General features: G+C 35.0%; 1 protein-coding gene across 11 annotated transcripts in view; it reads left to right on the top strand.

Moving 5' to 3' along the window:
• Positions 1-24,770, top strand: part of Dys (Dystrophin) — a 2,834,509-nt gene that overhangs the window by 242,290 nt on the left and 2,567,449 nt on the right. The window contains exon 1 of one of the 11 annotated variants that reach the window (XM_069839226.1): positions 7,960-8,254. The exons of the other annotated variants lie outside the window; for them this stretch is intronic. The gene's annotated coding sequence lies outside the window, so the exon portion shown is untranslated. Of the gene's footprint in view, positions 1-7,959; positions 8,255-24,770 lie in introns of those variants that run through there. 11 annotated transcript variants of the gene reach the window in all.

Raw genomic sequence — 24,770 nt, forward strand, 5'->3', positions numbered from 1 at the left:
TCAAGCGCGGAGAGAGACATCTGACATTGGTTCAATAGCAGTTACTTCTCTCTTCCTCTGCCAGAAATGTTTACATCTCCTGTAAGACATTATGGAAGGAAGTATAGATAAATATAGCTTCTAACACGTCTCACCACAGTGCTTTTAACGTGCTCAAAGGTGCGTTGAATGTGATTTTATTGTTGGAAGAATCTCCTCCTGACACATTTCGCTACAGCGGTTTGCGTAAGATCAAAGATAACTGTATTGTATTATTGGAAGAATCTCCGTCATGTGACGTATTACTCGATAGTGGTTTGCATACGATCAAAGATGGCAGCACAGTCGGTAAGAGGGCTGTGTGAAGTGGCTCCATTCATCTCTACCCTCGCCTCAATTGGAACTTTTGTTCTGGTGAACTGAGGCGGGCTTCATGGCACAGAGGGAGAAATTTCTACACCCCGACTTTAGGGTGCTGTCCCAGCGTGGGGAAGGCTTAATTAGGATTGGATGCTCGCCATTTGAAGAGAGCAAGGAGGGGAGAGGAGAACGATTAAGTGAAGTTCAAAAACTTTAATTAAAAGGTTGGTACCTCGTTTGGCAGAAGAAAGAAGTGTAAACTTAGACTTTTCGGGTTTTAAGCATTTCCACAAAGTTGAAAGCTTATCGTGTTACATGGTTGTTATGAACATCCTTTAAAGAAAAGTAAATGAAAAATAAAAAAAGATAAAGACTTGCAATACAGCTACACTCTCCTCTCTGTATCATTCATTTAGTGTTCTGCCCAAGGGCAGGTCTTTCACTGCAAACCCAGCTTTCTCCAATCTTTTCTAGTTTCTGCTTTCCTCATCGCTTCCTCATATGATCCATAAATCTTAATGCCGTCTATGATCTGATATCTTCTTCTGCCCCGAACTCTTCTCCCTTTCACCATTCCTTCCAGTGCATCCTTCAGTAGACAGATTCTTCCCAGCCAGTGACTCAACCAATTTCTCTTTCTCTTCATGATCAGTTTCAGCATCATTCTTTCTTCACCCACTCTTTCCAACACAGCTTCATTTCTTAAAGCAGTATCTTAAAGGCAATATATTTAGCCTATTTTCATTCCATTATGTCCTACGGAATAATATTTTGGGGAAATTCTGCAGATAGTAAAAATATATTCTTATTACAAAAAAGAGCCATTAAAATAACAGTTGGAGCAAAGGCTGAGATTTATGTAGATTATTTTAAAAAAATGAGAGATTCTGACCTTAACAAATCAGTACATATACATACTCTATAATAAATTTACTCTTTTGTAATAAAGAATGAGTATATTATAGATATATTAATTTGTCGTGCAGAATTTATCTATAATATTGAAACAATATTTGAGGAGAAAAATTCGCTCCGACGCCGGGGATCGAACCCGGGTCCTTGGTTCTATGTACGAAGCGCTCTGACCACTGAGCTACGCCAAATTCAATCCACAGCACCCGATCGAACTTTCCTCCTTTGATGTTTCCCTTTGTGACCTGACTCCAAGTTAGGCATATATTAAGTGTCAATATTACAGACAAATTCGGTAGGACAAATTAATATATCTTTAATATTCTCATAGCTAGCAGTGCATAATAACTGCGGATTCCCGGCCAACAAGTCACTCAGCTGAGTGCGCTCCTAGTATAATGGCAGTTGACATTGGACTTACACGTCAATATATATGCCTAACTTGGAGTCAGGCCACAAAGGGAAACATCAAAGGAGGAAAGTTCGATCGGGTGCTGTGGATTGAATTCGGCGTAGCTCAGTGGTCAGAGCTCTTGGTAAGTAGAACCAAGGACCCGGGTTCGATCCCCGGCGCCAGAGCGAATTTTTCTCTTCAAATATTAAATAAAGAATGATTTTCATACGCCATCATCAAACTTATCATGCTATCAAAGGGGAGTACGTTACATGGCGATAAAATGTTCCATAGTCTTTCTGAAGACATTAAGAATCATAGCCAAAACCCTGCACTATTTAAGGTAAAACTAAAAAATAACTAATATCTCACACTTTCTATTCCGTAGATGAATTCTTGACATTTCACAGTACTGTGTAAATATTTTAATACTATTAAATAGTTAACATATTGCATTGTATAAAATATTATTGTTATTAAGGTATTAATTCTGTACATATTTCATATTTGCATTTTATATGTTAAACATAAGAATTGAAAATGTTCTTTATTCTATTCTATAAAGCAAATGTAAGAATATAATGGAACAAATAAATATGTCTGTCTGTCTGTCTGTCTGTCTACTTCACACGTTCCTTTCTTCTCCCTATCCACATTTCAAATGCTTTTATTTGTTTCTCTTTACTTCGTCGTTATGTCCATGTTTCTGCCCAATACAATGCCACACTCCATACAAAGTACTTCATTAGTCTCTTCCTTAGTTCTTTTTTCAGAGGTTTGCAGATGATGTTCCTTTTTCTATTAAAAACTTCCTTGGCCTAGCTATTGTTCTTTTGACTTCCTGACAGCAGCTCGTGTTACTGCTTATAGTACACACCAAGTATTTGAAGCTGTTCACTTGCTCTACTGCCTCATTTAGAATTCGCAAGTTTATCTTCTGTATTTTTCTTCCTATGACCATGCTCTTCGTCTTATTTGCATTTATCTTTATCCCATACTGCTCACAGCTGTCATTTATCACCAGTAGCATATATGTTAGTATCATTTCCTCTTCTGCTAACAACGCCATATCATTAGCAAATATTATGCACTTTATTCTTTTTCCTCCTACTATCACTCCTCCCATGTTCTGAAAACAGTTCTTTACTAAATCCTCCAAGTAGATGTTGAACAATGTAGGTGATAAAGGAAATCCTTGACGTACTCCTCTCCCAATTTCACTTCCTTCTGACATTTTTTCTCCTATCCTGACTCTGACTTTATCTTTATAACATATCAAACAAATAACCTACAAACAACAATATCATTTGCTACATGATATAAGAATTGAGTCGTTGCAAAAGACGTGAAGTGTAGGTAGACCTATAATGAAAAATTACCAATCGTCTTCATTACATTCTCTTCCTTTGATTCATTGTTTTTGACACCATAAATTCCAGCACTTCAAACATTATAGCAAATGTGTATAAAAAAGGAGTATTTTTTATTAAAAAAAACAGAGCGTTTTCGCCGCTTTCTCTTTCCTTAAAAAAGCTCCTTTATCTCTAAGTATGTTCAGCTGTTCTTTACGCTAACGTTGTCCATTTTACTGCAATAGATTCACATGTAATTCTTGCATTTAGAGAAAGTGCTTCTTTATTTTGGCGACTACTGTGAAATACATCCTTACCTCCCGATAAATCCCTGCCATCAGATCGTAATTTGTTTCGCGTCGTATTTTTCCAGTAACTAACTGGTTGCTATAGCAACAAGTACATGAATCGGAAGTCGTTAATTGCAGGAATGCAATCGATCAAGTTTATTAACCAGACGGTTCGGTTGCCATGAAGCCATTTCATTCATAACAGTTCTCTTAACGTGTTACGTTTTTACCACTGCTGGCAATATAAATTTATTGCTATAGGAGGGTATCGAACTCCTGATAACATGACTTTATAACTTTATAAGGCATCTGTCAATCGTATTATTACTTTCCTTTTACGCCACGTGTTTCTGTGCTGCATGTGTCCATTTCGATAAATTCACAGAGATATGGTCCTTCAACATTTCTTATATCAAAACAGTGATGTTACGAGGTTGAAAATAGTGCGCTCGTTTCATAATTTTCATACGAGCGTCTTAATTACCATTATAGGCAAGTTTCATACGACTTTTTATGCTCGACCATATTTCTAACTTGAAATTATTCTTATCTGACTGGAGAGCGGAACTGACCTTGTGCAATATCTCGTAAATTGTGAGATGTGCGCAGACGCGAAAGTATTGATTTTTTCCTAGTATTGATATAATCTAGAGAGTGAAATGAATATTAATCTTGATATAACCTGGAAATTGATTTAGACATTGGAAAACGAGATGACAAATTGAATTTATTTGAATATTATTTACAATTAACGCTAATTATTATAGTAACAGAACATAACCTTCTGCGACAGTATTGGATTTCCAGCCTCCGTGACGTTTCGCTAGTTGTCTTTCGATTACATATCCGAGAATAATCGATACTTGCGCTTTCATATTTCTTTCTGATTGGTGGAAAACCTGAACTTTAATGAATAGGTGTACTTTAATGAGGTCCATTAAAGGGCTGCTACTAGGTGTATAATTACTGCATTTCGGCATGGTCGAGCATAAAATATATTCTAATGAATTACTTGTTTCCAAAACCTGATATTTCGCTTTCAGTTATTTTTACAGGAAAGAGGAAAATTGCTGGCTTTGGAAATACGAACAAATTTTTAAAATGCATGACTATTCTTATCTTACAGATATTTTATAACATTCTATGTACTAAATGTATTACAATACTTCATAGTTTAGCAAAAATGTTTACATTAATATATTATAAGGTAATAGGTTTTGGCCTGAAAACCAAAAATAGAAGATTTGGGAAAGAAATCATACTTTCAAATATAATTTTTCAGTGACAAATAGCAGGAATTTAACTCAAAATATAAGAAATATGTTTATTATGTTATTGACTCAAGGTCGGTTTTTGAGCAAAATGCAAACGATCGTGCTTTTTTTTTTGTTACTTATCCTTGGCGTTGTCCATGGCACGGAACTTCAAATTCCCACACGATTCCTGAAAGAACTAAAACCACTGTATTGTATTGTATTTATTAATATTTCATGGTATTCATACATTGCTCCACAGCTAGAATATGGAACAAGTCAAAAAACGTAATACTAAATTTATAGTCACAGTCTAGTTGAAGTATATACAGAAGAGGTTTACAATATAGTCCACTAGTACAACACAAAATTTTAGTATCAGTTTCATGAAGCGTTGCTGAACGTCATGAATTCACCTACAGACTAAAAGGCGTGAGAAATTAGGTACTTCTTTAATTTGGTCCTAAATAATTTTATGTTTTGAGTTTCATCTTTTATATGGATAGGGAGGCTATTAAAAATTTTACTGCCACACAACGCACTCCTTTTTGATAGCACGATAGACTTACCGATGGAGTATGAAAGTCATTTTTTGACGTGTATTTATGCTATGAACTGTTGAATTAGTTACAAAGTTTTCACGATTACATACGAGGAAGACTATTAATGAAAAGATATACTGACAAGCCATGGGAATTATTTGTAGTTTTTTTTAAATAGTCCTACAAGATTCCCTAGATTTGGCACCTACTATTATTCTAATTACTCTTTTTTGTAATGGGAATATACTGTTACTATCTGTGGAATTTCCCCAGAATATTAATCCAAAACTCATTACCAAGTGCAAGTATGCAAAGTATATTGTTTTTAAGGTATTGATATTTATTATCTTTTGCATAGACCTAATACTATGTAAGCAAATGTATTTAATTAGAATTAGAGTCTGGCTGGGCGGAAGAGAAGGCCTACTGGCCTTATCTCTGCCAGATTAAATAAATAAATTATTATTATTATTATTATTATTATTATTATTATTATTATTATTAGCAAAACATGCTGAATTTAGTTTTGGGGTAATTTATTTAATATAATTTTTCCAATTTAACACATTATCGATTTTTAAGACAAGAAATTTGGTTGTTGTTTCTAATAGGAACCTATTACACTGTATTAACTTGACATGGAGAATCAAACCTATATTTGGGAGGACGTCATCTTGCTTTTCATTACTGAATCCATTCCTGGAATATTTCTACGTGTTGGGGCGTGCGTGCGTGCGTGCGTGCGTGCGTGCGTGCGTGCGTGCGTGCGTGCGTGCGTGCGTGCGTGCGTGTGTGTGTGTGTGTTTTTTTTTAACCGTAAGTAATGTCATTAATTTCAAGGGACTATTCTTTGAGAGATTTCAAACAAAAAAGTTTAATACAGTTTTGCTCGTTTTTGCTTCCTTTTCGAAAAAAAAAAATTATATGAAAGATTTCATAGCGCATTTTGGGTAAACTATTGAGTTAATTTCCCATATATTTCAGTCAATTTAAGAGAGCAATGTATGATGATAAATGATTGAAATAGTTTTAGTTCTGTCCTTTAAATGTGCATAAATTTGATCCCAGTGCTATAGAATGATGACACAAATGTCACTATGGACTTTTCAATGAAAAGTCCCAGTCCTGACCGGGACTCGAAACCGGACCGATTGCGCGACAGGCTGAAGGTCTGACCACTCAGCTACGGCAGGGGACCACGAGAGGGGAAGGTTGAACTCCGTAATCTAGGTGAAAATAATCTGTCTAGGTCGTAGGGGAAGGATAGCCTCGAATTCGAACCCCGGTCTCACAGATTGAAATGGGGAAACGGGCTAGCTCCCCATTACTAGTTGAAGGAACTATTGCTAAATATCCAAATAAATATCGAACCGGATAGAAAAGGTTTATAAAAATAGAGTTTGGATTGTACGAGGAATTAATATTGTACTTCTCGGGACTGCAAAAGCTGTACTTTTTCTACAGAGTTGGAAATGAGTCCACCTCTTTGTCTTGTAAAATGAACTACGATCGGAAATATCTTTTGTAACATAATGAAGAAGTGAATTGTTGCCGAATAATTAAAGCGTTATAATCTATACTAATAATAAATCTGTAAGCGAAATTTTTCTGGTAATTTTCGCTTTTTCAAAAATATTGGTGTTAACATGTATAATTAATCATCCTGAAACCGAAAATCGCTTTTTTTAAATTTTTGTTTGCATGTCTGTCTGTCTGTTTGTTACCTTTTCACACTTTAATGGCTGAACGGATTTCGATGAAAATTGGAACATAAATTAAGTTCGTTGTAACTTATATTTTAGGCTATATAGCATTCAAAATACTTTATTTAAAAGAGGGGGGGGGTTATAATGAATTAAATAAACCGAAATATCTCGCTTATTATTGATTTTTGTGAAAAATGTTACATAACAAAAGGTTCTTTGAACATGATTTCCGATAAGTTTTATTCCAGGCAAAAGTTTGATAGGACTGATATTTAAGGATATACAAGAGTTTTAAAATAACAATACAATACATTTCCACCGCCGCCTCAGATTATAGTGTCGTTCCGTAACTGCTATGTGCAAAATATTAAATTTTTTAGAAGGAAGAAAACCAAATTCATTCATTCTATGGCAGTAGTGCATAGGAGATCGTGAATTCTTACATTTTTACACAATCAAGTCTATTAATTTGGAGTGATTTATTAAAGGATGCATTCAAGACTAATTTAGAAAAATGTTAAACGAATTATATTTGCACCAAATGAGTGGTCTCTGGACCAAAATGATAGCATTTTAATTATTTAAATACAATTTAAATTAAGTAGCATATTAAACGATTTATTCTTCTATCAAACACGAATGTTCCCTGGACCCAATGTTCTATTTTAATTATGTAATTACTTTATATTTATTTCTAATAAGTGCAGCGGAGCGCACGGGTACAGCTAGTGAGAAAATATGCGTTATGTTTTTTCATACGTTTACCTAACACCATTATCAACTTTTTTGCTTTCCCTCCTCGTGCATTTCTCAGCCCACCTCTCCTCGGAGGTCTCAAGGACTAAGAAGTAGACAAGACGACTAAACTGTTACCTACGAATGTCAACCAACATTTGTGCTTGGCTGTACTCGCTTCTTTCTGCATGACAGTTTATAACAGCTTCTTGCAAGCTTAGTTCTGGAGTCTTCGTGCTGCGGTGAATTTATTTACGAGGCAATTTGACTGTATTCGATCGAGGGACCCCATAAGTTACAGTATGGACGTTATAATGATGTGGAAGCTTTAATGACGAAATGAGGTCCTCACTCACACAACTGGCAACACCGGTTTTATTTGCCGTGTGGGCCGTCTCTTCGCGGATCCATCGTTGCAGGCCGGACAGTTCGCTCCTTCGTCTGGCCACGGTAACCATAGCAACAAGTGCTCCCGTGCGTGCACGTGTGTTTTTGTGTATGTGACACTTCTAAATCCACGCCAAGTGTCTCCGTGGATAATGTGAAATGTGACAAGTGTTGTGATATCTAAACCGTTCAAAGCGCTTTTTTGTTCTCGTGTTATTTTAACACATATGTGAGGTGTTGGTGCGTTAATTTGTGTTAAGTGAGTCCAATTCTTTACAGTGCGTCTCGCAATTTCAGTCTTCATTTGTCACAACGAAGATGACGTGCATCATGGTGTTATCATGGTAACTAATAAATAGAGTCCGGATGTTTATGAATTTATTTATAACAGTTAAAATAAGCAGGCAAAAAAGGCAATAAAAACGTAAAAATAAGGCACAAAAATCTTTGAAAAAGACATTATAAATTTTAAAAAGGCATAGAAGAGTTCGCGAGAAAAACAATGAATGTCACATTTCTGTTAAGGATTAGATAATGATCTAATTGAGTCTATAACTGCAAGATGTAGTGCTGTTTCTATAGAAAATAAAGGAAAGGATTACTGCATTCGTGGTGATAATTCTCCTCTTTACCATTTTTCATAAGAACAACATTAAATTTCGTAGTGATCCATTGAATTAGATAATGACATAAACCTTAATAAAACTGTGACATTCATCGTTTTTCCCGCGAACTCTTCATATTTTAGCAATAAATTTAAATTATATCGACATAACTCGCATATTTACTTCGTAGGTGACACATGTTGACTTATAAAATACTTTTTTTTTTTCGTGATTAACTATCTTTTCGCAAACCTTACATAATAAAACTGTTCCATAGGTTGAAAATACATGGGCACCAAGTTCGATAACGTAAGCATGGAGTTTAATTTTCAATGGTTTACTGAATTTAGGCATTCTAGTTAACCGATCTTATACTTTCTGTCACCCGACAATAACTGACTGTTCCTCACTCAAATTTCTTTCTCTTACAATAATAAACACGTGTAGCACAAAATTGTAACAGTAAGATTTGAAAATATGAAAGCGAACAATTGGAAATTCTGTGACGTGACAACTTCTATGAGAACGAGCTTAATATTTAAAATTGTAAAGCTGACCGTTGGTATCGTGAAGACACGACAGTATTATATTTGTAACTGTGGATTGTCGATCATTATTCGTATTACACCAATAGTGTTAAAGCACGATTATTAGCAGATTAAGCACCGAAATAAATTTACTTTTATTTACTGTTTTTAGTAAACTTAGTCATTGTTTCAAATATTTACATTTCATACACATTACATTACAATTAATTAGAAAATTGCAAATATATAAGAAATATTGCTTTAAAATGACAAAAAAAGGTAGTTATTAGTAAGAAACACCTGAAAAAGGCAAAATAGGCAAAATAAAAATTGGCCTATCACTTCGATTTACTCCAAACGACATTTATATCTATGCAAATAATGATTATTTACTTCCACCCAGTAAAAAAGGCATTTTTCCAAACATCCGGGCTCTACTTATAAGTGATTCCTGTTTCTTTTTCATATCAGATTTTTGAGTATTTTTATTTAACTACATCATAGGCATTCTCTTTAGATTGCCACTTCACTACTTTTTTTTTTGTATTTTATGTATTGTTGATACATTAGTTGGTTGTTTAAAGGACGCTATCGTTTGCCGAGGCCATGCAGTGTTCAGTGAAAAATTACAATATGTTACTTCACTTTCATAACCTTTAAGAACTTCAGTTCTTTTCTTCTTAGCTCGTGTTCAACATACAAGGATTTTTTAAAAGTAACTCATAAAATTGAATGAGGGAATGTGGGACAAAAATCTCATACACGTTAAAACTTGTATTTCGAAATAAACATTTTTATCGAAACAAAATAACTTTTCGACTGTTGTGGTGCAAGTTATGACGTCATTGGGAACATTTAAACAACACGCTATGGCTTTTTATATAATCTAAAAGAGCACAATATTAAGTTAACAATTTTATTGTTGGATGTTGATCATTTTGTTTGTTTTGTTAAATCCCACTCGAGTTTTGATTTTCTCTAGATAAATCAAAACATCTAGTGACATTACTGTTGACTATTTCACGATTAGAAGAAAGTGTATAAAGATTAGAAGAAATGAAGTACTCTAATACAATAAAATATTGACTTGCTAAATTTCTATTTCACTAATGTTAGCTTCATCAAAACGTTTGAACGGAGCCGCCATTTTCATTTGACTATCTATGCGGGAAACAAATGACGATCGCAAAGCGTGTTTTATAGTACCGTAAAGAATTTTCAGTTTGAAATGTTGGCAAACAAAGACGCAAATGCTATGGAGGTGATACAAACAAATGCTAGGGAGGTAATAAAAATTGTTGGGATAGGAAGCCACGGCGTTCCGTACCGTTTTATTGGTCGAAAGTAGTATTATGTAGTAAAAGTGTAATAGCCACCTTAAAATTCTTTCTACCTCGACCGGGTTTGAATCCATGAACCTCAGTCTAATGATAACCATTAGCTATACCGCTAAAAAAAAAAAACGGACGATATTTTTATGAAAGGTGTAATATATCAAACGCCTACTTGCGTGATTCGGGTTCTGCATATTGCAGGACTGTGACCCATTTTCAAGTTACATACCACTTCGTCGCGTCACGCTGTACATGAAGTGTATCTGTAAAGAGTTATGTCGTGTAGAAGGGTAAGTGAATGTGTGTTCATGTAAATGTAGTGTATGTAATGGATGAGGATGAGGAGGAGGAGGAACGGAGAAGGAGAAGCCCGGTGCCCGCACGTAGCCTACTCCTGTTGAATAGCACCAAGGGAGCTGCCAGGTTTAACGTCCTCGTCCGACGGACCAATCACTACCAATAGTGACATTATGCCTTCTCTTCATATGCACTGCGGAGAGATTTGGGATTTAACCCAGGAATATTGGTGCACAGTCTAGTGATTAAAAGTTGTGCACCGCTATCTCTCCTAGTACCGAGGTAGAAATTTTACACGAAAATGTCTGACCACGGCGGGAATCGAACCCAGGTCGGCTATTCTGGGAGGCAGAAGCGCTAACACAGAGCTCACTTGGCGTAATTGGAAACGTAATTGAATATAAGAATATAATGATAATGTTGTGCAATGTTCGCGTTACTTTCAGGCTGTCTTCATAGGTTCGAATCTCATCAGAGATTGGCCTATGGATATTTGTCCGTTTTGATTTTTATATAGTACAGTTTTAGTACGTTAAAGACCGAGTTTTTCGAAACAATCTCATTCCTTTCCACTAATTCTTCGATACCGTATAATAATAATAATAATAATAATAATAATAATAATAATAATAAATTTATTTATTTATTTAGTATTAATATTTGTGCTGAATAACAGCCGGAGGCCAATTATAGTTTAGCATAATAGTAGTAATAATAATAATAATAATAATAATAATAATAACAATAATAATAATAATAATAATAATAATAATAATTCATTCATTCATTGTGTTCTGCCCAAGGGCAGGTCCTTTACTGCAAACCCATCATTTTCCAGTCTTTCCTATTTTCTGCCTTCCTTTTTGTTTCCTTATATGATCCATATCTTAATGTCGTCTATCATCTGATATTTGCTTCTGCACCGAACTCTTCTCCCGTTCACCATTCCTTCCAGTGCCTCCTTCAGTAGGCAGTTTCTTCTCAACCAGTGACCCCAGCCAATTCCTTTTCCTCTTTCTGATCAGTTTCAGCATCATTCTTTCTTCATCCTTTCTTTCCAACACAGCTTTGTTTCTTACTCTGTCTGTCCACTTCACATGCTCAATAATAGTAATAATAATAATAATAATAATAATAATAATAATAATAATATAATAATAAAATCCCGAAAAGACTAAGTATATGATTATGTCTCGTGACCAGAATATAGTACGAAATGGAACTATAAAAATTGGAGAATTATCCTTCGAAGAGGTGGAAATATTCAAATACTCGTATCTTGGAGCAACAGTAACAAACATAAATGACACTCAGGAGGAAATTAAACGCAGAATAAATATGGGAAATGCCTGTTATTATTCGGCTGAGAAGCTTTTGCCATCTAGTCTTCTGTCAAAAAATCTGAAAGTTAGAATTTATAAAACAGTTATATTACCGGTTGTTCTGTATGGTTGTGAAACTTGGACTCTCACTTTGAGAGACGAACAGAGATTAAGGATGTTTGAGAATAAGGTTCTTAGGAAAATATTTGGGGCTAAGAGGGATGAAGTTACAGGAGAATGGAGAAAGTTACACAACACAGAACTGCACGCACTGTATATTTCACCTGACATAATTAGGACCATAAAATCCAGACGTTTGAGATGGGCAGGTCATGTAGCACGTATGGGCGAATCCAGAAATGCATATAGAGTGTTAGTTGGGAGGCCGGAGGGAAAAAGACCTGTAGGGAGGCCGAGACTAGATGGGAAGATATTAAAATGGATTTGAGGGAGGTGGGATATGATGATAGAGAATGGATTAATCTTGCTCAGGATAGGGACCAATGTCGGGCTAATGTGAAGGCGGCAATGAACCTCCGGGTTCCTTAAAAGCCAGTAAATAAGTATTATATAATGATTATGATAATAATATTGATAACGATAATAATGATAATGATGAAAATGATAATAATGGTAATAGTGATGATAGTAGTAATAATAATAATAATAATAATAATAATAATGTTTAATGCGTAAATTTGTATGAGCCAGAATGAACAATTGATATTGCATGTAGACTATATTTTGTTAAGGATATGGTAACACAATATATTATTATGCATGCGTCCCTGCAAGCTGTAAGACGCCGCAGTTTTGCAGTTCTTTGTCGTGGGAACGTGAATCCAGCGCAGAACCGACCGATCCCATTGTTTAAAGGCGGGACGGAGGTCACGCCAATCAGGACGACCTGGCTCTTTATAAGGCACGCGAGATGTAAGTGGACCGTATCCACGCACTACAGTGTTGTCTAACTAAAGCTCTGCATGCGTTAGCTTCACTCAACTTTGATTCAGATATTAAACAATAATTTCTAGATATTACGCAATTTAAATGTTTACTTTTCTAGTAAAGTATATTAACCCTAGAATGCTATTGTCATTGAGTAGTATTGCTTTTGATACGTAAAAATGACTATATTTGTTTCCGAATATAATTTATATATCGTTTTGTCCACACCTGTGGAGTAACGGTTAGCGCGTCTGGCCGCGAAACCAGGTGGCCCGGGTGCGATTCCCGGTCGGGGCAAGTTACCTGGTTGAGGTTTTTTCCGGGGTTTTCCCTCAATCCACTATGAGCAAATGCTGGGTAACTTTCGGTGTTGGACCCCGGACCCATTTCACCGGCATTATCACCTTCATCTCATTCAGACGCCAAATAACCTTAGATGTTGATAAAGCATCGTATAATAACCTACTAAAATAAAAATATATATATCGTTTTCTATTTCTTTAAGTTTCTTTTCTGTTTCTAAGTTCCATTTTCATGAAAGTAAACTTACATGAAATATGAAATCATATGCATTAGTGTCCTGCAATGTTCGAACATGAGAGAGGCAACCAAGACATTAAAAACTTCGTCTTATTTGATATATTTTTCTAAATTTAAATTCAAATTTATTCATAATTTACATTTGAAATGGTACATTGGAATATATACCCGAGCATATGCTCGTGCTCGTGTACTGTCCAGTAGAGTCTACATAAATTTTACAGACATTAATAATAATAATAATAATAATAATAATAATAATAATAATAAATATATATATTTATTCAGGATTCTACAGCTACTGCCGTCTTTCTGTGCCAATCCTCCAAAGTCTTCTATCTTTTGCGTCTTCATTTCTCAACCGTTAATTCAAAAGTATAGCCAGGTTAATATTAGAAATGTTAGTAAAAAATAAAATGATGTCTCTGTACAAAGTGATAATACTTAAGAATTACAAAATGTTTTAAATTACATTTACTATGGAGCATGTATCTTCATATGTCTCGCTCCTTTTTTAATGAATTACGATTCGGATGTAAATTGAGGGGCTGGATGCAAGAAGGGCATTTTAGAGGATGTGCCCTTTTTGAGTAAAACGCTTTATTGTGTTGTCTGATCTGTTACGCTTATGATTACCAAGTTTTAGTTCAATACTGAGATCATAGAGGTCAGAGTACCCAAAATATAAAGGCGTGCATAGATAACATTATTATGGTTTGAATTTTCAACATCAATTTTCTCAAAACTTGCATTTGAGAGAAGTGCCTTTCTTGCTCCCAACCCGCAATTCCTCTCTGATGACGTGATTACACCTGCGTTTTGGCATATTGAAAGCTATAAATTAAAATAGCATAAACAGATATTTTGTAACACAGTGTTCGGTCGTTGTTGAACTTAATTTTCACCTTAATTAAAAGTGATATGATTGAAAGCGTGATTTATTTCGTAGTGTTTATTATTGTAGTATGTTAATACGTTTGTAAATATGAGTGTTATTCCGTGGACGAAGCTCACGAAATAATTATTAGTGTCATTTGTGACTGTCAGCTAATCTTCTATACCTAACAGACCACGTTGGAAAGCTGTGTTGCAAATAGAAGAAGCTATGGAACATTTATTTCAAAACAATTTCACAATTGGAACTGGTTGTCTGTAGCAGTTTAAAAAAAGACGTAAATATAATAATGGTCCTTGTCGTCCCCCGGTGGTTTTGTTTACTTGTAAAGTTGCCTCGTTTAATTATTAGGCAGCAGCATTCCTTTTAATATTTGTAGGTCTTTATTGCATGCACCGATAATAAAATTAAAATGCGACGTTGTCACGTCTTGTTTGTTGCTGCTATATATTAATATAACATGGATATAGGCTAGGCTTAATTGTTCAAAGCATGAGTTAATTTGAAGATAATTTATATTATTTAGATTATTTATTTTAAATTAATTATTTAAAAAACTGTAATATAATTAATTTTCACTGTGAAATAGAACAAGACACACTCCTAAAATTTGCAACTCTGGTTTATACACTTCGCGTGGAGTTATAGGAGCTGCCTTCAAAAGTCTTGACGACGACAATGGACAGCGCGACATAATTAAAATTATTGAAACTACAAAGCTTCCGTCCTCTTTGACACCGCTAGCCTACTAATTGAACGTGGCTACTATACGTATTGAAATCAATGTGCATATAAATATACTCCTTCCCTTGTATAAAAATATAAAATTAAAAAGTAAAAGCTTTATATTTTGATTATTAATTATTTTATTTTACAACTGAAAGTTGGAATTTATAAAACAGTAATAATAATAATAATAATAATAATAATAATAATATAATAATAATAATAATGGTTTTATTTTCCCTGTCAGAGTTAAGGCCATCAGGCCTTCTCCTCCACTCAACCAGGATCAAAGCACATACAGAAAAATACATACTGGTATTATCGGTTCTGTATTGTTGTGAAACTTGGACTCTCAGGTTGAGAGACTAATAGAGTTAAGGGTGTTTGAGAATAAAGTGCTTAGGAAAATATTTGGGACTAAGAGGGATGAAGTTACAGGAGAATGGAGAAAGTTACACAACGCAGAACTGCACGCATTGTATTCTTCGCTTGACATAATTAGGGACATTAAATCCAGTCGTTTGAGATGGGCAGGTCATGTAACACGTATGGGCGAATCCAGAAATGCATATAGTGTATTAGTTGGGAGGTCGGAGGGAAAAAAGGAAACCTTTGGGGAGGCCGAGACGTAGATGGGAGGATAATATTAAAATGGATTCGAGCGAGTTGAGATATGTTGGTAGGGATTGGATTAATTTTGCTCAGGATAGGGACCGATGGCGGGCTTATGAGAGGGTGGCAATGAACCTTCAGGTTCTCTGAAAGCCATTTGTAAATAAATAAGTATTCTTTTTTTTATCAATTCAGTACGTTACTAGTCGATTTAAGTCTAAATCTGAATTTATCATAACCTTGAACGTTATATATTTTGCGCCATGGAACACATCATAATGCTGTTTAATTCTGTTTTTCTTTAAAAATGTGTTTTATTTTTTAATATCGTACATATAGACACGTTGATAGATATCAGAATTCCTAAAATACCAACTCAGAGACAGAAGAAAACTGGGTTGGCTGAAGAGGAGATGGTCCGAACAGTAGATTCGTCGCCCGAAAGGATTGAATATTCCAAACCGTGAAGAAGAAAAAGATCGTGTCCTCAGTGGCCACCGGCGTAGCTCAAATTCATGGACGCTAAACTACTAGGTAGTTGATAAAGCTTGTATGAGTTACTAATACTAATTATACCTACGTTTTGTAAGAGTGACTAAAATATCCCTTGTAACTAATAGCTAAGTATGGAGTAATAAAATAGAGATATACGAAAATATTTTATAAGCCTACATAGTTTTTCTGAGTTCTAGTATATACAAATACACTTGTAAAATTTACTCCATATTCCTATGAAATAACTCTCTCAAGATTCCAGACCAGGCCTGTTCAAAACAATAGGTATCGCCGAATCACTGCTGAATGCAGCCCGCAATACTTCAGTCTAGGTTTGAGGAGTGAGGGTGGAGAGCTAGACGATAGTCTACTGATCGCGAAGTGTGGCAGTGGTGAATTTCTTCATTTAGCTGTTAGCATGGCTTTTTATTTATCGAATTATGAACATACATACATACTCTAGTAATAATCCTCCAAGGTCTCAGTGCTAAATCGTAGTGTTTCCTTCCGAAATTCAATTCAATTCAACACTAGATTACTCTCTTACTATCAGGTTGTATTACTTCCATTTTTTTTTCTGAAAAAAAAAAACACATTCTGCTTCTGCTATAGCCAGGTGATGTGCGGGCCAATTCGACCTTGTACCCACATGTTGAAAACCACATGCAAGAGTGGAAGGGAACAACACAAACACGGCCACGTGTTGCTGGCGTCAACAGGGATGCAATTAGCAGCATAAGCTAGCACGCAATTATCGTCACACACGTTGGAGCCTCCTCCCCCGGGCCACATGCTGCACACCAACACCTGTTGGAAGTCAGCTGTTCATACAGGTCGCGGCAGAAGCTGCATTGTACTTGTATTCACTATCAGAGCCAAGATCAAGATTACACGACGATTTAAAAGATACCACAAAATGAATTTTTGTCGTTTCTGAAGCTTGATTATCCCCGTCAATAGAAGAGATACGGACTGGCAGAGACCGCGTTTAAGTCCAGCTGTAGGCGAGATTTTTCACCAGTTCATATCGTCATAAGTAGACCACGGAACTATATGCACTAAAAATCCTCAAAATATGCACGCAACTATACAGTAAAAACTGTTGACATATGCGCTAAAATTGAAATATAGCTACATTAACGTTCTTACTAATAAAAACTCTATATACAGACGTTTAACTATCTTATACTTATACAATGAGTAGCCCATTTATACATCGTGTGTAAATTTCTTACTAATAATCACTACATACGTCGTGTATAATAGTATAACTGTTACACAGCTACGTCATAGTTTCGTCATTACTTCGTTACGAAAGATAATAGAATATCTGATGTTCTCTATTGCATCCGGTAGAGCGCGTTAAGTATCGATAGTACAACCAGCGAATAGGGATTATAAAGAATGGGCACTGAGCGAATTTTCCTGTGTTTTGTTTCTCTGTGCTCCAGCGGCTAGTTCCACCTTCAAGCGCTAGAGGTAGTGTAATCGAGCATATGCTAAGATAATAATTGAGAATAGAATTAAGACACAGGATCCAAACATCGCCTACCTTATTGCATAATCCAGTAACGCTTTGCTTCAAATAAATTCAAGTTAACAGCTTTTCCTTATTTCTCAGTGACAAACTAGTTGTAATAATAATATTTTATATTTCAGATATCATAAATTATATTATAAAATAATATAATACATTATAAAATTAAGTATCGAATTCGTTTAATATTTGTATATAATATAATACAGGTATATGGTTTTACTTCTCGTAAGAGTTTTGTTTTTCCATTTTCAGCGCTATCAAATCATTACATATTTTAATTGTTGTTGGGGTCAACGTCTCAACTCTCATTATAAAGGAACTCTAGAGTCATTACAGTTAATGAAGGATTTATTATTTTATGGATCCAATTTATTTTATTTGAGTACATAATGTACCTACATGTATTAATTGTATGTGTTATATTTCCGCTGTGTCGACTGCTAGCTGGTGTGATGTCAGCGCTAACTCTAGGGAGAAAGCAGAATCTGACGCTCTAGCTGGCTTGAAGGTCATTGAAATCGGTCCGGCTACATCAAAAGTACCGACGCGAAGTGTCCATTCTTTATAATCCCTATTCGCTGGTACAACTGGCTCTAATCAATTACCACACTATATTTTGGTCAAAGAGTACAAGCTACAGTAATATTATTCTAATTATTCTGTGCTCTTTGGTTCGTTCTTCTTTGGTTACTAGGCAACCATCATCATAAAATGGCAGTCGATACGAACAGCTGTTAGAGGGGCGGCCATTTTTTCTCTATATACGACGCTTAAACAAGGGGTTTCGTGTATATAACTACTGCAAAGAAATTCCCATTGTATAGTTACAGGCTGTTTATACGTCCATTGCTTCTGCATGGTTTATTAGTAAAGTTTTCTGTCTCAACTCTGCATAAGTCTAGTATAAAAACTATACACGGTTTATTAGTAAGACTGTTAGAGTTTTAATAATACGATGTAAATGAAAATAATTTAAAGTAGTAAGTCTTAAGAAGCCATATTGTTTTTCTTTCAGATTACACACAAAAGGTATTCTTTATAATCCCGGAAATAAGATATTTCACTTCATTTGCTCATTTATGATTTTAGTAGATATATTTAAATAATTTTTCACAAATTCTCGTACATAGGCTGATCAATAATACATAATCAAGATTTTTGTCCCGTAAAATTTTGGATTTAAAATTTTAATGTTGTTTTTTTTTAGTTGTTAATATAACGCCTCCTACAGTTCCTTATAATAATTTATTTATACGTAAATTATATTTTTAATATTTTTATCTTCTGCGAAAAATTTACATAAAATTATACGAATGTTGAAGTACATCTGGTCTTACTTCACTTTTTTCTCTAGCATAATAAATGAAATTACGACTGGAGAATAGTAATCTTATGCAATAAGACAGCTGTTTCTAGCAGGAACTGAAAGTTGAATTAATTCTATATAATGTAATGATTAACTTTCCTTAATAGAATATTCTTCAAGGACAGTAACTTCATCGTTTCAGTTGTCAGTTTACGTAACACAAGAAATCACGAAGGAAAACATTTGACGATTTTTTTAAATTTGAAATCCATAAGAATTTTACATAATCATTTATATCATGTTTAATTTCTAAACTTTCTAAATTGTATATTGATATATTTCTTATTTCTCTCTATTCCATATATGTATTTTTCTGATATTGTTTTCTGGACCTATATGGTCATCTGCTATGGCAGGCGGTTGTATTAATAATAACTCATTACATTTTTTTATCGCAGATCTAATTTATACTACCTTTTAACGGCCATTCCGGACAAACTGGGAATTCCAATGAAAAAGTTATTTTTCGGAAATATTTGTTTATTATTAGTGCAAGACATACATAAGGCTCTAATATTAATTATTCTGATGTTTTATTTTCAAAATGAAAATATTTTTTAAGTTACATGGGCATTGAATCTAAGTGGTCTAGGCTCGGTAATGGTACTGTTTTGTTTCCTTAAAGTTTGCAGCACTTATTTATAGAGAGATCAGCTGTTAGTGTATGTTTTTGAAGGATCAATTGTTGAAGACATATTTTGGGAGTCTGCACTGTTAATTCCAGAAGTCCAGGATCAAGGAGCTTTTTATTCTGTGCTATGTTCTTCCTGCCATTTATTTTCAGTACTTTGAGTTAATAACAATTAATCTTACAGCTCAAATTAATATTTTGACTTAGAAATGTCACAGTTGTTTTGAAACTGGAAAAATGAAGGACATTAACTCATCTCAATGGCTGAGTTGTTTGGACTTTTTCTATTGCTAATGTTCAAAATTGTAGCATAACGTTTCGAAGAGTGGCTCTCTCTTCGACGTCAGGTGAAAACCTACTGTGGGGATCGTTACAGCTAGCCTGTCTGACTATTTTTGAAAATTAGCAATGGAGAAAAAGTCCAAACAACTCAACCATTGAACTATTCATCGTTGCCCCCCCCCCTTTCATTCAGATCATTAACTCATCTGTAATATCCATGACAAAATATCTGTGAAATCCGTGACATGGAAGAAACAGCTATAAAATATTTACGGATTATATTTTTGTGAACTAATTGAATGCCATGAGATTTTCATAGCTTTCATATGGACACTATGAGAATAAATCTCTTTTTTTTTTCAGGCAGAGACCTGAATTTTACACTTTTTGTTAATAAAATGTGAAGTGAGTTCACAAATCTTATATCATCCGTGACGAAACCTTTTCTTTATTTTCTGGAATAATAATAAATTTCATTCAACAACTTTTTTTTCTGTAAAATGATCCTAATTTTCTGAATTGATTCTAATAATAAAAGTTGATTAAAGAAATTTCAGTTTCAATATATAGAATTTGAAATTAGTAAAAATGTTAACATTTGTGACAACTTGAATGTCTGTTAACTGCAAGGTCGTTTCACGACTGTGGACTGTCCTGACAGTCGCCGGAGATGTGCGCGTGGGACAGGCGAGTTCATTTAGTTACGCCAAGGGGTGTTTGGGTTATTCACTCGCTTGCCTTTACCGACCGCTCGCCCTATCTCTACTCCGGAACTCTCCCCACTCCTCCTATTAGTTCCCCTCTTTCGCGTCGCTGAGCTGTCAGGACTAAATAATCGGTCTGTACATTGTTATTGCTATATTTTATTGCTGCCATCTATCGGCCAGACCCCTTAGCCCTATGCCATCTAGTATAGCTACATATGAGCAGGTATATCCACTGTGTGCAATGATTGAGATCTTACGAAGCATTATCATTATATTTAGTAGTGAAATGGGAATTAATAGTGCATTTACATTTTTAATGTAATTAGATTGCTGTTATTTAATGATCGAGGAAATCATTGAAAATTCCAATTAAATTAACAACCTCGGTATTTCAACCTGGGATCTTCCGAATTCAAGTCCAGTGTTTTACCACTGAACCACTTCACTTGATTAAAATGTTTATGTCAATTAAAGAGTAATTTTTGTATTATAATAAATTGTTCTATTTTTCGCCCATGATTCCCTGATAAAACGACTTAAAATAAAGACTGCGCATAAATGCCATAAGTGTTAAAGAGAAAAACTCTAGAAAACAGGGCTTTATGTGCAATTAATAATGCAATATTAAACATTTTGCACATCTATGTGAGAAGCTTGGTTCTTATTCTCCTTTGTTAATGTGACTTATTCTCTTTTGTTAATGGATTGAGCCAGGGACATACTCTATTTTACAAAAACTAGTTTACAAAGATATCGGCACTTATATATAGCCTTTTTATATCGAATCTTCAAATAATGAGGAATAATTCGTAAGATATAATTGCATTAACAAGCCTGCTTTTAGGATATCAGTAATTCCCAAAACATACCAACGCATAAGAAATCATCGTATTCATCATCATGCACAATCGCGCTCTCGCGCTTGTGGAATACCCTACCCAGTGACATCAGAGACTGTCGGAATTTAGTAGCGTTCAAAAGCAAGCTTATTAAGCATTTTCTTACTGTGTAGAGTAGGTTTAATTTGTACTTAGTCAATAAAAGAAAATGCTTCTCTCTTCTTAACTTTTACAGTAAACTGTCTAGCTTTTATTAATCAGTTAATCTTTTAGTTCTTTGATTTTTATTGTATCTGTAAATTTAATATTAATTGTGATTATAATTGTAATTGTATTCTTAATACTGTAGTTGTAATCCCCTGGTAGAGGGGAAGAGAAGGCCTGATGGCCTTATCTCTACCAGGTTAAATAAATAGATAGATAAATAAATAAATAAATAAATAAAACATGTATTTCTTGCTGAATTATCGAAAGTATTGTTTGCCATATTACAATACTTTGTTTCGTATAATGAGAAAATAAGAACAAATCGTGGCGAAATAATGAAACAAAGTGAACAGGAGAAAGAAGCAAGAGACGAAACTAAAAGGAGTAAACAAGGAAGCATAGGAAAGATAAATGAAGGGAAGCAAGGAAGAATTTAGTAAGAAAACATAAATGGAGAAAGAAACTAGAAAAATAATAATATTCGTCTGCCGTACGCAACTGGCCCCATAGCTGTAAGAAATATTTTTTGTTGTACTGTATCTAACTTTTACAACGAAATGATTTTAAACGTATTTCTTTTTATGATACTGGTTCATAGCTCACTGTCATCATGTAACCATTCATAGTGTAGTAAGACACGAAATGAGTTTTTTGTGTTGGTCTTCCATTATAAGCGAAGGAATGTCTTTTCTTGGATATGACATCAGCACTATGATGTGCCTACCTCAAGAGCTACATTATGGTCCGGTGGATTAAAGTCTTGCACGTGTTAGAGCTTTGAAAGAGACTCTTAAGAAGATTCGTTTGGATGCATGTATAAAGAAATTACTTCAGGTAGTAAAAGGAGTTAAAATCAGATCGTAAAATACTGGCCTTGAAATAGAACACAGCTCATGTCAGAGAGTCTGCGGAGGGCTTTACAGCAAAGGAATCTGGCTCAGATCCTGGACAAAGCTTCTTAGGTGCAAGTTTTCTCCCGATAGTTTTATTCTTTCCGTGAGATTCTCATTCTCTCCCTGCTTTATTACAGCTGCATCATATTTTGTGTCGTCTCCGAATAACTCACAAAGCGTCCCAACTCTTCGCTGAACACAAAGAGAACAAATTTAAATTTAATTATAACTGTAAACCACCCTGTTTATCCATATCTGAGCAGTAATCTGTATTTTCATTTTTTTTCGATATTCAGAACTGTCTTAATTTTGCCCATTCTGTCTTGTCTCTCATTTTTCAGTCTTATATTCTATCTTTCGACTTATTAACTGGTTCTACCCTTTCTAATTCTTTACACTTTTCATTCTGCCTTCTTTCCTATTTCTTCTCATTCAGCCCTGCCTCCTTAATTTCCACATTTTTCGTCACTTTCGTTTTCCTATTCTCCCTTGTATTTTTTCATTCTTCTTTGTCTTTTCGCATCAATCCATCCTTTGTTTCATATCTTCCATATTTATCCTTTTTCTTTCCATTTTTTCCTTACTTATCTTTTCCGATCTTCCTTTCTTCTCTGTTTCTTCCCTACTTGTTTTTCTTTTTCTTATCGCTCTTCCTTGTTCCTCGTCTCACCGTCTTTCGTTCTCTCTCTTCCTTCCATGTTCCTTATTTTTCTCCTTTCCATTCCTCCTCGTCTCCTTCCCCCCTCCCTATCTCTCTTTCCATTCTTCATATTTTTTTCTTTCCGCTCTTCCTTGTTTCTCTTCTTTCCGCTCTTCCTTGTTTCCCTTCTTTCCGCTCTTCCTTTTTCCCCTTCTTTCCCCTCTTCCTTTTTCCTCTTTTTTCCGCTCTTCCTTGTTTTTCTTCTTTCCGCTCTTCCTTGTTTCTCTTCTTTTCTCTCTTCCTTTTTCCTCTTCTTTCCGTTCTTCCTAGTTCCTCTTCTTTCCTCTCTTTCTTGTTTCTCTTTTATCCTCTCTTCCTTGTTTCTCTTCTTTCCGCTCTTCCTTGTTTCTCTTCTTTCCGCTCTTCCTTGTTTCTCTTCTTTCCGCTCTTCCTTGTTTCTCTTCTTTCCGCTCTTCCTTGTTTCTCTTCTTTCCGCTCTTCCTTGTTTCTCTTCTTTCCGCTCTTCCTTGTTTCTCTTCTTTCCGCTCTTCCTTGTTTCTCTTCTTTCCGCTCTTCCTTGTTTCTCTTCTTTCCGCTCTTCTTTGTTTCTCTTTTTCCGCTCTTTCTTGTTTCTCCTCTATCTGCTCTTTTTTGTTTCTCTTCTTTCCGCACTTCCTTGTTTATCTTTTTTCCGCTCTTTCTTGTTTCTCTTCTATCCGCTCTTCCTTGTTTCTCTTCTATCCGCTCTTCCTTGTTTCTCTTCTATCCGCTCTTCCTTGTTTCTCTTCTTTCCGCTCTTCCTTGTTTCTCTTCTTTCCGCTCTTCCTTGTTTCTCTTCTTTCCGCTCTTCCTTGTTTCTCTTTTTTCCGCTCTTCCTTGTTTCTCTTTTTTCCGCTCTTCCTTGTTTCTCTTCTATCCGCTCTTCCTTGTTTCTCTTCTTTCCGTTCTTCCTTGTTTCTCTTCTTTACGCTCTTCCTGGTTTCTCTCCTTTCCGCTCTTCCTTGTTTCTCTCCTTTCCGCACTTCCTTGTTTATCTTTTTCCGCTCTTCCTTGTTTTTCCTTTTCCACTATTTATTGTAACTCTTCTGTCCGCTCTTTGTTTTTCTTTTCCTTTTCACTCATTATTCCTCTGCTTTCCCCTCTTCCTTCTTTCGCTTATTTCCGCTCTTCAATGTTTCTCTTTTTCTTTCCAATCTTCGTCTCTCTTCTTCATTCCTTTGTCCTTGTCTCTTTTTTCCACTCTTCCGTATTTGTTTCCTTTCTATTCTTACTTGTCTCGTTTCTTCCTTCCATTCTTCCTTGTCTCTTTTTTTCATTCTTCCTTTCTCTTCTTTCCATTCTTCTTGTCTTACTTCTTTCCATTTTTCTCCCTCTATTTTCTTTCCACTCTTCCGTATTTATTTCCTTCTTTCCATTCTTCCTTGTGTGTCTTGTTCTTTCCATTCATTTTCTCT

Source organism: Periplaneta americana, chromosome 11 (assembly GCF_040183065.1).
Source record: "Periplaneta americana isolate PAMFEO1 chromosome 11, P.americana_PAMFEO1_priV1, whole genome shotgun sequence".
NCBI lineage: Eukaryota > Metazoa > Arthropoda > Insecta > Blattodea > Blattidae > Periplaneta > Periplaneta americana.